This window comes from Glycine max, chromosome 2, assembly GCF_000004515.6.
Source record: "Glycine max cultivar Williams 82 chromosome 2, Glycine_max_v4.0, whole genome shotgun sequence".
NCBI lineage: Eukaryota > Viridiplantae > Streptophyta > Magnoliopsida > Fabales > Fabaceae > Glycine > Glycine max.
The window spans coordinates 34,964,426-34,980,209 of record NC_016089.4 but is presented as its reverse complement, the minus strand read 5'-3'; positions in this window follow the sequence as shown (position 1 = coordinate 34,980,209).

Below are 15,784 nucleotides of genomic sequence, written 5' to 3'. Positions count from 1 at the left end.
CTTTCTGATACTCATCACTCTTTCTGTTAGTTATGTCAGAGGGAATGTTGACAATGAATTCCCTGACTAGACTTTCATAGCAATCTCCCAACTTGGTGACAGTCTTCAGCAGTCCAGCAGCCGTGATGAGGTCCATGATCTCCTTGCATTCCAAGGCATCTCTTCCCAGTTCTCTTTCTACGGCAAGTCTGCGTTGATACACAAATTTCCACCTTTCAGCATTGCCAATGGAGTGGAATGAGATGTTGTCCAATGGTGCATCAGGGACATTTCCAGGCACCTTTTTCCCTGATGTCTTGGTCCTCTTGATGTCGGGAACATCTAGTTCGACATCATCATCAGAATCAGATGAGGAAATTTCTTTCCTCTTCTTGGAAGGGATTGCAACTTTGCTCCGTCTGGATGTGGTAGGAGTGATTGGAGTGCTCTTCTTCTGTGCCATAGTCTTGATTCGTCCAGACCTCTTAATGGGGGTTTTTCCTTTTCGGCTTTGTAATCTCTCTGCGATGCCAGGTGCCAACTTGTTGGCAAGGGGTTCCTCATCAGATTCTACTTCTTCCAGGTCAATGAGGTCACCTGGAGCAGGTTCTGATGCCCTTGGTGCAGGGGTCTCCTCTGTGGCTTGTTCCTCTTCCTCTGTTGATTCCTCTTTACTGGATGAAGAGTGGACTTCAGCATTTGGGGCTGAAGATGTTGGAACATCTTTCTCAGCATCAGGAACAGAAACATTTGGGGTGGAAGATGTTGGAACATCTTCATCAGCATCAGGGACAGAAGCATTTTTCAAAATGCTACTCACAATACTGCGGATCTTCTTGTCCATCTCCGTGTCTACTTCCCTAGGACTTGTTGCAAGGCTAGGGTTTTCAGAAATTTTCACACCCTGTTGTCGTTTGGGAACCAGTTTTTCAGGAACAGGGGCTGAACCAGGAATCATTTGTATGGGCTGGATATTGAATTCAGGTCGTTCCTGGTTTGATGGTGCTTTGGTGGATGATGGAGATGATGGTACAGAGGGTGAACCAGGAGCTGAAGTTTCTTTTGGTGAGGTAGCCATGGAGAAGCAGAGCGTTTGGAATGATTTCGTAAATCTCTGAGAGCTGTTGGGGAATGCTGAAAACGAGATTACCACGAAAATATAAGTTTGAATGAGGAATGTAGAGGGACGTGTGAAGCAACGGTCGAATTTGTTTTGGCTCAGTAGTGAACGTGCTATTAATGTTAAGTGAGACGTTTGAGCACGTTCAGATAGCAGTAGCTGCTATAATTCCTCTAGCAGACAAATGCCCAGCTTGCCCCTCAGTTTTTCAAACTGTTTTGCATCCAGTGCCTTTGTGAAAATATCTGCTATTTGTTCCTCAGTGTCAACATGCTCCAGTGTGATAACTTTATCATCAACAAGATCTCTGATATAGTGATGTCTAATGTCAATGTGCTTGGTTCTGCTGTGTTGAACAGGATTTTTAGAAATATTAATAGCACTCAAGTTGTCACAGTACAATGTCATGACATCTTGTTCGACATTGTACTCCTTCAGCATCTGCTTCATCCAAACTAGTTGTGAACAGCTGCTTCCTGCTGCAATATACTCTGCTTCAGCAGTAGATAGGGACACACAGTTCTGCTTCTTGCTGAACCATGAAATAAGATTGTTTCCCAAATAGAAACATCCACCAGAAGTGCTTTTTCTGTCATCTGCACTTCCAGCCCAATCAGCATCACAATACCCAACCAACATTGAACCTGAACAATGACAGTACATGATCCCATAGTCACTGGTGCCATTTACATATTTCAGAATTCTCTTTACTTGATTCAAGTGACTTATCTTGGGATTGGCTTGATATCTTGCACAAACACCTACTGCATAGGTGATGTCAGGTCTGCTAGCTGTTAAATATAGTAAGCTCCCAATCATGCTTCTGTACAGACTTTGATCAACACTGGTGCCAGCTTCATCCTTTGACAGCTTCAAGTGAGTAGGTGCAGGTGTTCTTTTATGGCTGGCATTTTCCATTCCAAACTTCTTGACAATGTTCTTTGCATACTTGCTTTGTGAGAGGAATATGGAGTCTTCCATCTGCTTCACTTGGAGTCCCAGAAAATAAGTCAGCTCTCCAACAAGACTCATCTCAAATTCAGATTGCATCTGTTGGACAAAATGTCGAAGCATCTCATTCGACATCCCTCCAAACACAATGTCATCAACATATATCTGTGCTATCATCAAGTTTTCAGCATCTTGCTTGACAAAGAGAGTCTTGTCAATTCCTCCCTTCCTATACCCTTGCTGAGTAAGGAACTCTGTTAGCCTTTCATACCAAGCTCTTGGAGCTTGCTTCAATCCATAGAGAGCCTTCTTGAGCCTGTATACATGATCTGGATGAGTTGGATCTACAAATCCCTTTGGCTGCTCCACATAGGCTTCTTCATTCAGGTATCCATTCAGAAACGCGCTCTTCACATCCATTTGGTACAGCTTGAATTTGAGGATGCAAGCTACACCAAGTAACAATCTGATGGACTCAAGTCTAGCAACTGGGGCGAAAGTTTCATCAAAGTCTACACCTTCAATCTGAGTGTAGCCTTGAGCAACAAGTCTGGCCTTGTTTCTGGTTATAACACCTTCTTCATTGGTTTTGTTCTTGAAGATCCACTTGGTGCCAATCACATTAGTTCCCTCGGGTCTCGGAACTAGCTCCCAGACTTCATTCCTTTTGAATTGCTCCAATTCTTCTTGCATAGCATTGATCCAGAACTCATCAGTCAGTGCCTCTTTCACATTCTTGGGCTCAATTTTGGAGACAAAGCATGAATTGGAGACAATCTCAATCTCCCTTGATCTTGTAGTGACCCCTCTGTTTGGATCTCCTATAATCAGCTCCTTGGGGTGCATCTTCTGGATTCTAATGGAGGGTCTCTTGTCAGGTTGGTTGATGTTTGATTCATCTGTAGCAGAATCAGAGTTTTCTGCATTTTCTGCACTTTTAGCTGTATCTGCCACATTGTCTCCCGATGTTCTGACATCTTCTTCGACATCCTTCTTTCTTGCTGGAGTTAGATCATCAACAACCACATTGATGGATTCCATCACAGTTCTGGTTTTGGAATTGAATACTCTATATGCTCTGCTGTTTGTAGAGTATCCCAGGAATATTCCTGCATCACTCTTGGGATCCATCTTTCTCCTTTGCTCTCTATCTGCCAAAATGTAACATGGACTTCCAAAGATGTGGAAGTGCTTGACAGTTGGCTTCCTCCCTTTCCAGATTTCATACAGTGTGGTTGGAGTCCCTCTTCTAAGTGTGACTCTGTTGTGGATATAACATGCTGTGTTCATGGCTTCAGCCCAGAGATTATAGGGAAGTTCTTTGGCATGAAGCATGACCCTAACAGCTTCTTGCAAAGTCCTGTTTTTCCTTTCAACTATGCCATTTTGCTATGGTGTAATGGCTGCAGAGAACTCATGAGTGATGCCTTCAGATGTGCAGAATTCAGTAAACTTGCTGTTTTCAAACTCTCTGCCATGGTCACTCCTGATTCTCTTGATGACACAGTCTTTTTCTCTTTGAAGTCTTAGACTCAACTCCTTGAATACTTCAAAGGTGTCTGATTTCTCTCTGATAAAGTTGACCCAGGTAAATCTGGAGAAATCATCCACAACAACATAGGCATACCTCTTTCCTCCAAGGCTTTCAACTTGCATAGGCCCCATCAAGTCCATGTGAAGTAGTTCCAGCACCCTGGAAGTGGTCTGATGTTGAAGCTTCTGGTGGGACATCTTGACTTGCTTTCCAATCTGACATTCACCACAGATTCTGCCTTCTTCTATTTTTCAGATTGGGAATGCCTCTAACAGCACCTTTGTCAATGATTTTCTTCATACCTCTTAAGTGCAGATGTCCAAATCTTTGATGCCATATTTTGACTTCATCTTCTTTGGAGAATAGACATGTGGAGGAGTAACTGGTTTCTTGAGGTGTCCATAGGTAGCAGTTGTCCTTTGATCTGCTGCCCTTCATTAGAACTTCACTCTTCTCATTTGTCACCAAGCATTCTGACTTTGTGAAGTTTACATTGAATCCTTCATCACACAGCTGACTGATGCTGATCAAGTTTGCAGTCAGTCCCTTCACCAGCAGTACTTTGTCCAGACTAGGAAGTCCATCATGGACTAGCTTTCCCATTCCAGTGATCTTTCCTTTAGAGCCATCTCCAAATGTCACATAGCTAGTGGAGCAAGGTTCAATGTTCACCAGGAATTCTTTGACTCCTGTCATGTGTCTGGAACAGCCGCTATCTAGGTACCAATCTTCCTTAGCTGATGCTCTAAGTGAAGTATGAACAACAAGACTAACAGTCTTGTGTTTTGGAACCCACATCATCTTCCTTCCACTGCTGCTACTTTGAGTTCCATGATGTGGATGACCATGTAAATGATAGCAAAAGGGCTTTATGTGACCATACTTGCCACAGTAGTGACACCTCCAATTCTTTCTTTTGCTCCTTTTCTGCTGCGTTCCATGATGTCGAGACCGATGTTGTGACATCGTGGCACCAGTGCTGTTTTTGGCAGGAACAAATTTTGTCATGGTTGTTCTGCCAGCAGACTTAGGATTAAATCCAAGTCCTCTCTGGTTTCCAACATTCTTTCCAAGCTGTAGCACCTCATCAAGCGTATCTGAGCCTTTATTCAGCATCTTTATTGATTTTGTCATGTTTTCCAGTTTAGAGTTCAGAAAACCAAATTCTCCTTTAAGCTCAGAGATCTCCTCTTCATGTGCCTCCTTTTCAGCCTCCAGATTTGCAATGACCTTCTTCAGTTGTGCTTCTTGCTGAAGAATCTTCTCACTTTTGATGCATAGTTCTCTATAGGATGTAGCAAGCTCATCAAAAGTGATTTCACTGTCTGTATCACTTGAATCTTCAGCAGATTCAAATCTTCCAGTGAGTGCATTCACATCTCTGTCAGAATCACTTTCTTGTTCACTCTCTGTATCATCAGACCGACATACAGAAAGTCCTTTCCTCTGCTTCTTGAGATGAGTGGGACATTCAGCTTTGATGTGTCCATAGCCTTCACACCCATGGCATTGAACTCCTTTGTTGTGACTGGGCTTTTCATCTGACCTTTTCTGGTATTCACTACCTTTCCTGATGTCGAAAGGGATGTTCTGGACATGTGGTTTCTGCCTCCTGTCCATTCTGTTCATCACTTTGTTGAACTGTTTTCCAAGGAGCACAACTGCATTAGTCAGACCTTCATCAGTATCCAGGTCATACTCATCTTCTTCTCCTTCATCATTGGACACGAACGCCAGATTCTTGCTCTTCTTTTCAGTCCTATCCGAGAGTCCTAGCTCAAAGGTTTGAAGGGAACCAATGAGTTCATCTACTCTCATGTTGCAAATGTCTTGGGCCTCCTCTATTGCAGTGACTTTCATGTCAAATCTCTTAGGCAAAGATCTGAGGATCTTTCTCACCAGCTTTTCATCTGTCATTCTTTCTCCCAAGGCAGTGCAAGCATTGGCAATTTCAAGAATGTTCATGTGGAAGTCATGAATACACTCTTCCTCCTTCATCTTCAGATTTTCGAATTTTGTGGCCAATAGTTGCAATCTGGACATCTTCACTTTGGAGGTTCCTTCATGAGTGGTTTTCAGGATCTCCCATGCATCCTTGGCCACTGTGCATGTGTTGATCAGTCTGAAGATATTCTTGTCAACTCCATTGAATAGGGCATTCAAAGCTTTGGAGTTTCCAAGTGCCAATTCGTCTTCTTCTTTTGTCCAGTCTTCTTCTGGCTTCAATTCATTAGTGGGCTTTCCTTCTGTGTCCAGCATCTTGGGATGTTCCCAGCCTTTGATGACAGCTTTCCAGGTTCTGCTATCCAGTGATTTGAGGAAGGCCACCATCCTTGCTTTCCAGTATTCATAGTTGGCTCCATCCAGAATTGGTGGTCTGTTCACTGGTCCTCCTTCTTTCTCCATGTTCATCAGAATTTATCTCCCTAGATCTCACTCAGTGATTTCGAGTGCCTGCTCTGATACCAATTGAAATTCTGATACCAATGCCAGATGTCGTACAGGATGTCACGACATCACGCTTCAGAACATGCAGATTATATTTGACTGTATGAACAGATTAAACAAGAAAATAACACAAGAGAATTGTTAACCCAGTTCGGTGCAACCTCACCTACATCTGGGGGCTACCAAGCCAGGGAGGAAATCCACTAAAATAGTGTTAGTTCGAAGATCTAACAGCCACTGTTTACAACCTTCTCACCTAACCACTACCCGTGCAATCTCTACCTAAGAGCCACTCTTAGATATGAGAACCCCTCTCACTCCCTCTCAATCACTCTCCCGTGTTTACAATTAAATCAAATACACACCAGAGATTGCTCTCTGAACAAAAGAGATCAACTCTACACACTAGAGATCAACTCTACACACTCAGGTCCGACACATGATGTTAGAGTAACATCAAGGTGGCTCACAAAACACTCAAGTCCCAAAACTCACAAAATAACTCTTCAATCCCGGACTTGGTACAAAACTCGTGCAGCCTTCATGTTTATATAGCAATGTGTGTATCTGGGCTGCAACTTCTTGTGCTGGATGAGATCTATCATTCTTCTGAAAAAATCTGCACTTAAAGATCTAAAAGATACAGTTTGATCTTTTAGTTTTTATCTTTAATCTTTATTCCCTGAACAAACTCTTCTAGTTTGTAATTCGAACTTTAATTATCTTTTAATTCGTTCCTAAAGATAGATCATCTTATCTGCTGCTAACTGCACAATAATCTGTTAAAGATATAACAGATTTATGTGTCCAGTATTTTCGGGCCAGATGTCCTGGACATCGTATCCGACATCGTGGATCCTGCAGCTTTTGTGCATTGTGCAGCAACTCCAGTATTTTCGGGCAGGATGTCTTGGACATTGTATCCGACATCGTGGATCCTGCAGCTTCAATTCTTCATTGACATTTTATCTTGCCTTGTGCATTGTGCAGCCCGATCTTATTCCTTGACATAACGTTGGACATCATGTGCAGCAACTCCAGCTTTCCTTCATTGTCTAAGTGCTTATGTTTTAACAAAATCTTAGCCAATCTTTTAAAACTCAGTAGAGCCAAGCACTAACAATGCCCACTAGCATGACTTTACAACTTGCTGACCACTCCTTTACCAAACCATATGGAGTAATTGAATATGTGTTGGTTAGAGTAAAACATTTTATCTTCCCGACATAGTTTGTAGTAATGGATATATGTGAAGATAATGACATTCCTGTAATATTGGGAAGGCCATTCATGTTAACTGCAAGTTGCATAGTTGATATGGGGAGAAAGAAGCTGGAGCTGGGCTTTGAAGATCAGAAAATTGATTTTGATTTATTTTTTAAAGACAAACTTGCTCCAGAACAAAATGTTTGCTTATAGGTAATGAAAGTGGGTAAGGAGGTCCTGGAAGTACGAACCAAAAACGTGATCACCCATTGAGGTAAAAGCGTCAAGTTAATGACGTTAAAGAAGCACTTCCTAGGAGGCAACCCAGTTCTAATTTCTGCATTTCTTTTCTTTTATGTAGGGCATAATGTGGAACTTGCTTCATAATCATTACATTGGGTTATATCAGCTTATTTTGAAGGATAGATATAAGTGTTTCAATTTCTTGAGGAAGGGACTGAAAAATAACTCAGAAATATTTTTTCTCTCTGAAAAAACAATCCTTTCGCTAAGCACAAGCCTCGCGCTAAGCGCATCTTTGGTCATGCGCTAAGCCGAGAGTCTCTAGTGCTTGGCGCTCAACCCTTGCATCTCAAGCTGATTTAGTCCACTAAGCTGGTCAAGGCAGAGCTAAGCCCATTTCAATTCTATCTAAATTGGGCTAAGCGTTGGCCTGCTCGCTAAGCACATCGTATTCACTGGCTAAGCGCGAAACGTCGTCGCTAAGCCCATTTCGAAGCGGCCTAAATTAGGTTTCATTGAGCAAAGCGTTACTCATGCCAGCTAAGCCCAAATCCTTGCGGCCATAGCAGCACTAAGCGATCCATCAACCGCTAAGCGCATGCCCTCTGTATTCAAGATGCATCATTTTAGCTAAGCCAGCCCAGATCCCGGCTCAGCGAGAGTTGCAGGTTTTATGACCTGCAGAATTCGCTAAGCGCCACTTCTGTGCATTAAGCCCAGCTTTAAAAAAATAGATTTTGAATTTCAAACTTGGGCTAAGCGTGAAGTTCCGCTAAGCGACCCGCTTTGAGAAACCAAACGTCTCTCTGGCTCGCTTAGTGTTGTGGTTCGCTAAGCGAGAAGGTAAAAAATTGCTTAAGTGTGTGTAACATCAGTTACCCTCACATTTGCCCAAATTTCTCAGAGCAATCCCTGCATTTTCTCTCTCGCCCGAATCTGTGCTACCTGCATTCTTGCTTTCTTTTTGCATCTTTTACGCATCTTCAGCACACAATAATCCAAGTAAGTTCCCCATTTCGTTTCTTTCTCTTTTATTTTGTTAAACCTTAGGTTAGAAAACCATAGATGTAGCTTTTAATTTTTAGGGTTTTAATGATATTAGATTAGTTAAAAATTAGGATTTTGTGAATGATTGTGTTATGTAGATAGAGTGTAGATAGTTTTGACTAGTTTGCATGTTTGATATGCCTTTTAGAGGCTCAAAAATGGAAGAAATAACTGTGTTTTTTGCGTTTTTTTCTTGAAAACATGATGAACTCGCTAAGCAAGCAAGTTGCACTAAGCGAGTTCATCAATATTCATTGAATATATGTGTTTCCAGACGAACTCGCAAAGTGCACCTACCGTGCTAAGCAAGTTCATCTTGTGAGGATGAACACTCATCCTCCAGTTGAGATACCTGTGGCTAAGCGAGGCTGAATCGCTAAGCCCAGGTAACTTAGTCCAATTTTTTTGTTGAAAGCCACGCGCTAAGCCGAGCCTATCTAGGCTAAGCCTATTTCATTGCGGCAGCCATTGGGCTAAGCGAGCCTTGCTCGCTAAGCCCCCATACTTAGTGAATTTTCTTAATTTCATGGTGCCGCTAAGCGTAACCCTATGGAGCTTAGCGCACCTCTGTGCGCTTAGCGGTGGATGCGCGCTTAGCGGTGGATGCGCGCTTAGCCCACTGATGAGCTAAGCTCAACTATCACTTTTGGCACTTCATGACTTAGCCTCTTTTTCACCTGAAATTGCACATATTTCATCATTAAATCCAATGGACATATTCTAGAGACAGCTTTATCCATAAAACAAAATTTATTTACAAAAATCACTAAAAAATAACCATAAATTGGGGAACTATACAAGTTTTGGAAAATGATTTCTATACAAAAGTTAGTCGTATAAGGCGACTAACAAGCTCCCCCGAATTTACAGTTTTGCTTGTCCTCAAGCAAAGAAAGAACAACTCACTTGTCCTCAGTGACAAAGACAGTGGTCAATCAAAAGAAAATGGTGTCAGATTCATAAAGGAATTCAACCATATGAACTGAATATCATGGAATGCTTAAATCAATCACTTCTCACAAGCATGCAGCTTTTCAAAGATAAGAGCATACACATTAGAGTCACAGCTGAAATAAGCTAGTAAGCATGACAAAAATCAAGGAAGGATCATGAACCAAAACCTCATAGTCATTGTTTCACTCAAGCTCAAGTGTTTAGGCTTATTCCATCATAAACAACCAACACAAGTTCCAACCTTTGCATTTCATCTCATAATCAATTCATTCAGCGCAAACTGGGTGCAAGGGATAATGCATTCAACATATGGTCATCTTTTTGGCTAAGTGGCTATTCATAATCAAACATACTTCAAAGATTCACGCAAAAATCAGTACTAAATGATTGTCGTTTCTCTCAAAATTTAAGGATGACACTCTCGTCGGGATACGGTTAATGCATTCCTTCACAATCAATCTGACAACCAACTAACATTTTCATACATACTTCCAATCACATGCTCATTCTCTTCTAATGATTGCAAACTTGATCAAAACAATCATCTAATCATCCCAATCCATTCAATTTATACATTTTCTCAATTAAATAATTTTTAAACACTCATTTTATACCAAACAAGCCACTGCATACAAAGTTCAACCAATTCACTATTCAATCCAACTTTTTGTACAAGCAAACAAACAACTACACTACTGAATTTAAATGCTGAAATTTAAAGAACTAACACATAAAAGCTGAAATTTAAATGACAAAAATCATAAAATAATTGAAAATAAACTAAAGTGTTTAGAGTGCAAAAATTTAAACGTCCTACTCCTCTTGTGGCTGGTCTTCATTCAAATCCAGTGTTGGAGTTGCTGATGAATCCTAGATAGGCTGCTCTGGCTTCGTAATTGGTGTAGATGGATGGGTCTCCTCAGGAGTAGTCTCCTCCTCTGCTACTGCTGGTGCTGGTGCTGGTGGCTCCTCAATATCAGGCTACTGGGCTGCAGATGCTCCACCCCCTCTAGAAGAAGAGGGTTGGTCTCTTGGCCAGGCCACTTGAGCATCAAACTCTTCCATGCTCATAATGGAGGGCAAGCCTAAGCCCTGAAGGCTCTGCATGATAATGAATTGTCCCCTGTGGATGCTATGGAGCATGGAGTGCAGCATCTGTGGTGTAAAAATAAAATCTGATGGACCTGCAGATAAAGGAGCTGGAAGTGGTATCTGTGTGGGTGTAGGAGGAATAACTGGAATATGAGTGGGTGGTAATGGAGCTATGAAAGAAGAAGGAGTTGGTGTCTCTGGTGCTAAAGTGGAAGGGGCCTCAGATCTCTTACCCCTAGCCTTGCTGGGTCCTCTGAAAGTTACTGTTGGATCATCAAGATTCCAACAGTTATTCTTAATATATGCCAAATTAATGGCAAGACTTAGGCTCTCCAGGGATCTTGAATCTGACTGAATTCCCCTAGCCTTACATAAAGTTGTGATCAAGGCAGGGAATCCTAGTCTGGATGTGTCATGCTGTGCTATGAGGGAGATCTGGTGGGAGATGAGGTAACCCATATTCATATCCATCTTCATGATGATGCCATAAATGAGTTTGGCTCTGTCTAGGGTGACATTAGAAGTGTGAGAAGTGGGAATGAGGTTAGAAAAGGAAAGAACGCTCCAAATCTGAGCAAGAGTGGTCATGTTCTTCCTCAGAATCTTCAAAGGTTGCCCATCAGCGTTAAGCTCAAATCCCCTCGGGGTCATAGAGGTTTGCATAGAATTATTTTACAATGGAAACATCAATATTGTCGTCCACAAAGTCAGTCAACTCCTCATCCCAATGGCGTCTCTCGAGTTCCTCCTTGAACTTATCAAACTCTAAATAGTAATCTACCACATTCCTCTCTAATAAAAGCTTACGAGGCACCACAATGTCAGTGTATCTCTCCCAAGCCTCTTGAGAAGTGAATATGGATCTATCAAATCTGGCTTGGGTAGGTGTAGAGGGTGCCTTTCTTTTCCTAGAAGTCATCTGCAAAATATAAGACAAAACACAAGAGATTAGTACAAGTTTATTCTCAAGAAAACAGAAAAATTAAAACTGAAAATAGAGCTAGGCGCTTAGCGCAACATGCTGAGCTTAGTGTGCCTTATGAAATTAACTCAAGCGCTAAGCGCAGCAAGCTGGCGCTTAGCTCGAAGACACAAAAAATATTTTTTTCTGCAGAATAGGCTTAGCGCACAATTGCGCTTAGCCTGAGTCTACAATTTTAGAAACAGTAGAGGACTGGAGTTGGCGCTTAGCTCAGCCTCAACAAAAAGACACTCTGGCTTAGCGCATAGGCGCACTTAGCCTTATTACAAAGGAAAAGAAATAGAACCTAAGTGGCGCTTAGCTCAACAAGCTGGGCTTATGCTTGAACTACTCTGAGTATCTCAGTATACTATTGACACTTAATGTTTTCAAAAGAATAGACTTTATGTTTTGAGAAAAGAAAAAATAACTCAATCAAACATATTAGCACAAACTCATTATAGCAATCAAACAAGACAAACAAATAAAATTTTGTTAGTCATCATATAAACAAGTTAAATGAAAGAAAAAATTTCAATCAACTTAATTTAAAAGTTAATGGTTTTGATGTTACCTTTTTCATGATTTAAGTGCCTAGATCTTTAAAGATGGAAGTTAGCCTTTTGTTTTTCTTACTTAAACTTCTTGAGAGATGTTCTCATCACTTTCATAGTCCTTGGATAGAAGGTTGATCTCCTTCTCTGAACCATCGGATGAGTCATTATCATCCCAAGCAATATATGCCTTCTTGGATCTTCTTTCTTTATAGCTTTTCTTCTCATTCTTCTCGTGCCATGACTCATTTGAGGGGCAGTTTGCCTTTATGTGACCGGGTTGATTACACTTATAACATTTAAGTGTAGGATAAACTTCTTGAGATCTCTTCCCATTGTTGAAGTTATGGCTTCTCTCCATTCTTCTATTTTTGACGAATTTATGAAACTTCTTCACAAAGAGTGAGAAGTCCTCTTCTTCATCAGATTCTTCTTCTTCTTCTTACATTAAAGAGGAGGCTTTGAGTGCTATGCTTCTTTTCCTTTTGTCGGTCTCTTTATTTTGGTTGAGACGTTGAAGTTCTATTTCATGTTCCTGCAATTTGCTAAACAAAGTGGCAAGAGACATAGAGCAAAGATCTTTACTTTCAGAAATGGCAGTTACCTTGGGCTGCCATTCCCTACTTAAGCATCTTAAAACTTTATTAATTAAATCTTCATTAGGGAAGGTTTTTCCTAAGGAGGCAAGATGATTGACTATGTGTGTGAATCTTTTATGCATACTTTGGATGTTCTCATTCGGGTTCATCCTAAATAATTCATATTCATGTGTAAGGGTGTTGACTCTAGATCTTTTCACATCAGTGGTGCCTTCATGAGTAAGTTGTAGTGTATCCCACATCTCCTTGGCATTTGAACAATTTTACACTCTAAAATATTCATCTATTCCTAGGGCAGAAGTGATGATATTTTTTGCTTTAAGATTGTATTGAATTTTTCTCCTATCTTCCTCAGACCATTGATCTCTAGGTTTTTCTAAAGCACTCACATTGGTTTCACTAGTACTTTCATTTACTATGGTAGGGATGAAAGGTCCTAACTCTATTGCTTCACAAATGTTGTAGCCTATGGCTTGAATGAAAATTTGCATACGGGCTTTCCAATAGTGGTAACCCTCACAATTAAAGATAGGTATCCTATGGATGTAGTTTCCTTCCGGAAACAGAAAATTTGAGGAGGCCATGAATCTGGAAGTTGTGAAACTTTTCTCAAGAAACCTGCTCTGATACCACTTGTCCTCGGAATAATTAAGAAGGGGGGTTGAATTAATTATTAACGTGTCTTGACTAATTAAAAATTTATCCTTCTTAATGTTACTAGATTCAACTAGGCTTTTACTACTAAGTTAAGAAAGTAAAGAACAGAAACAGAAACTGAACCAAAAGTAAAAGTAGCAAGTAAAAGTACACAGCGGAAATTAAAAAGTGTAGGGAAGAAGAAGACAAACACAAGAATTTTATACTGGTTCGGCAACAACCCGTGCCTACATCTAGTCCCCAAGCAACCAACGGTTCTTGAGATTTCTTTCAACCTTGTAAAATCCTTTACAAGCCAAAGATCCACAAGGGATGTACCCTCCCTTGTTCTCTTTGAAAAACCAAGTGGATGTACCCTCCACTTGAATTGATCCACAAGAGATTTACCCTCTCTTGTTCTCAGTATAACAACTCAAGTAGATGTACCCTCTACTTGTGCCATAAAGGATGTACCCTCCAATGTGTTAAGACAAAGGATTCTCAGGCGGTTAGTCCTTTGAAATCTTTTGTTAAAGGGGAAGGGAAGAATCAAAAGAATTCTCAGGCGGTTAGTCCTTCTATTCTTTTAGCAAAAGGAGAAGAGAAGAAAAGATAGCACACGTTTGTTTTCTGTAGAATTTTCACTTGTAGAAAAACAAGGTTTGGAAAAACAAAACTTATAAATATTTTTGGTAAAGGAAGAACAAGAAGAGAGATGGGTAGAAAGGAATTCTTAGAAGTTCTCAAAAATTGTTAAAGAGTTGTAAAAGTTCTTTTGAATGCAAGTCAAGGTCTTACTTTTATAAACTCTTCATGTCTGGTCAAGAAAACCATTGGAAGAGTTATAACCTTGAGAAAATCATGTCAAGAGTTACAACTTTTGACCTTTTATTCAAAATTTATCACTGGTAATCGATTACCATAATCATGTAATCTATTGCATAATGCATTTTATGATAAGTTGTGACTCTTCACAATCGGATTTGAATTCCAATGTTCAGATACACTGGTAATCGATTACCAATATAGTGTAATCGATTACACCATTTGAAAAATATTTTGGAATGTTACAAATCAGTTAAAAACATTTTGAAATCAAATTTGGTCACTGGTAATCGATTACATGAAACTGGTAATCGATTACCAGAGAGTAAATACTCTGGTAACTTAGAAAATTTTTTAGAAAATTCTTTTGTAAAACAAAATTTTGATATTTTTGGATTTTTGAAAAATACTTCCCTTGTGAAGTCTTGAGTGTTGCTTCTCGATTTCTTCTCTTGAATCTTGAAATCAACTTCTCTTGATTCTTGAGTCTTGAATCTTGAAATCAACTTCTCTTGAATCTTGATTCTTGAGTCTTGAATCTTGATCTTGATTGTTCTTGAATCTTGAAACTTAATTGTTCTTGAATCTTGATTCTTTGAGACTTGATTCTTGAAGCTTGATTCTTTGGAAATTGCTTAACTCTTGATTCTTTGGCATCATCAAAATAATCTTGGAAGTCATTGCTTCCACAGACAGCCACACACCAAACACAAAAGCATAGAAAAAGAGTTATATAAGTATGGACAAAACAAGAACATAAAAGAGAAAAGGGAAACTAAATAAAGAAAAGGTGACGATAAACATTGCACAATGATTAAATGGCTTAAATCTCTAACAAAAAGTCCCCAGTGGAGTCGTCAATTGTCGCAACTACCCTTCGGCGAGAGGGTGAGGCAAGATAAAAAAGTGTGTCTTCCAAAAAGGAGAACGTGCGGGAGTCACCACCAACATTTATTTGAGGAAAACATTAGAAAAATCAAAAAGAGGTTTGCGGATTTCAAAGAAAAGGGTTTGGGAGTTGTTTACGCGCGGGGAAGGTATTAGCACCCCACGCGTCCATCACAAGGGACGACAGTCTTTAATCGAGTGTGAAAAATGTGACTTCAATATTATTTATTTTCCCTTTTTATGTTTCTTTATTTTTTGGGGTCGACAAGGGTGTTGCCCTTGCTCCTACGTATCCTCAGGTGCGATGAGAAATTCAGACCTACGTAGTTCTTTATGTGTTGAGTTGATTTTAGGCTTTTGAAAGATTCATTTTAACTAACAAGAACAAAAAGGTCGTTAAGGTGTTGGACCTTGAACGATCTCAATTTACTTTGATGGAGAAAAAAAATCAGTTATATGTTGATTTTATCTTGGTTTTGTTCATTAACTTTCAATCTCTTTAAAAAGATGATTTACAGCGCAAATGATCGATTGAAATTTATTTTACAAGAAGAAAATGAGATTACTGATGATAGAAGAATGAGATGAAGATGCACAAAGCAACAAAGAGGATTCCTAAGAGTGTATAGACCGTATCCAAATCCTTAAAATAAATACTAACAGGATGACGAACGAAGAACACCGAATGAAGAACGATGTAGAAGTCGATTATGATTGCAATTCGGTAGTGCCTCAGCCTCATTTTTC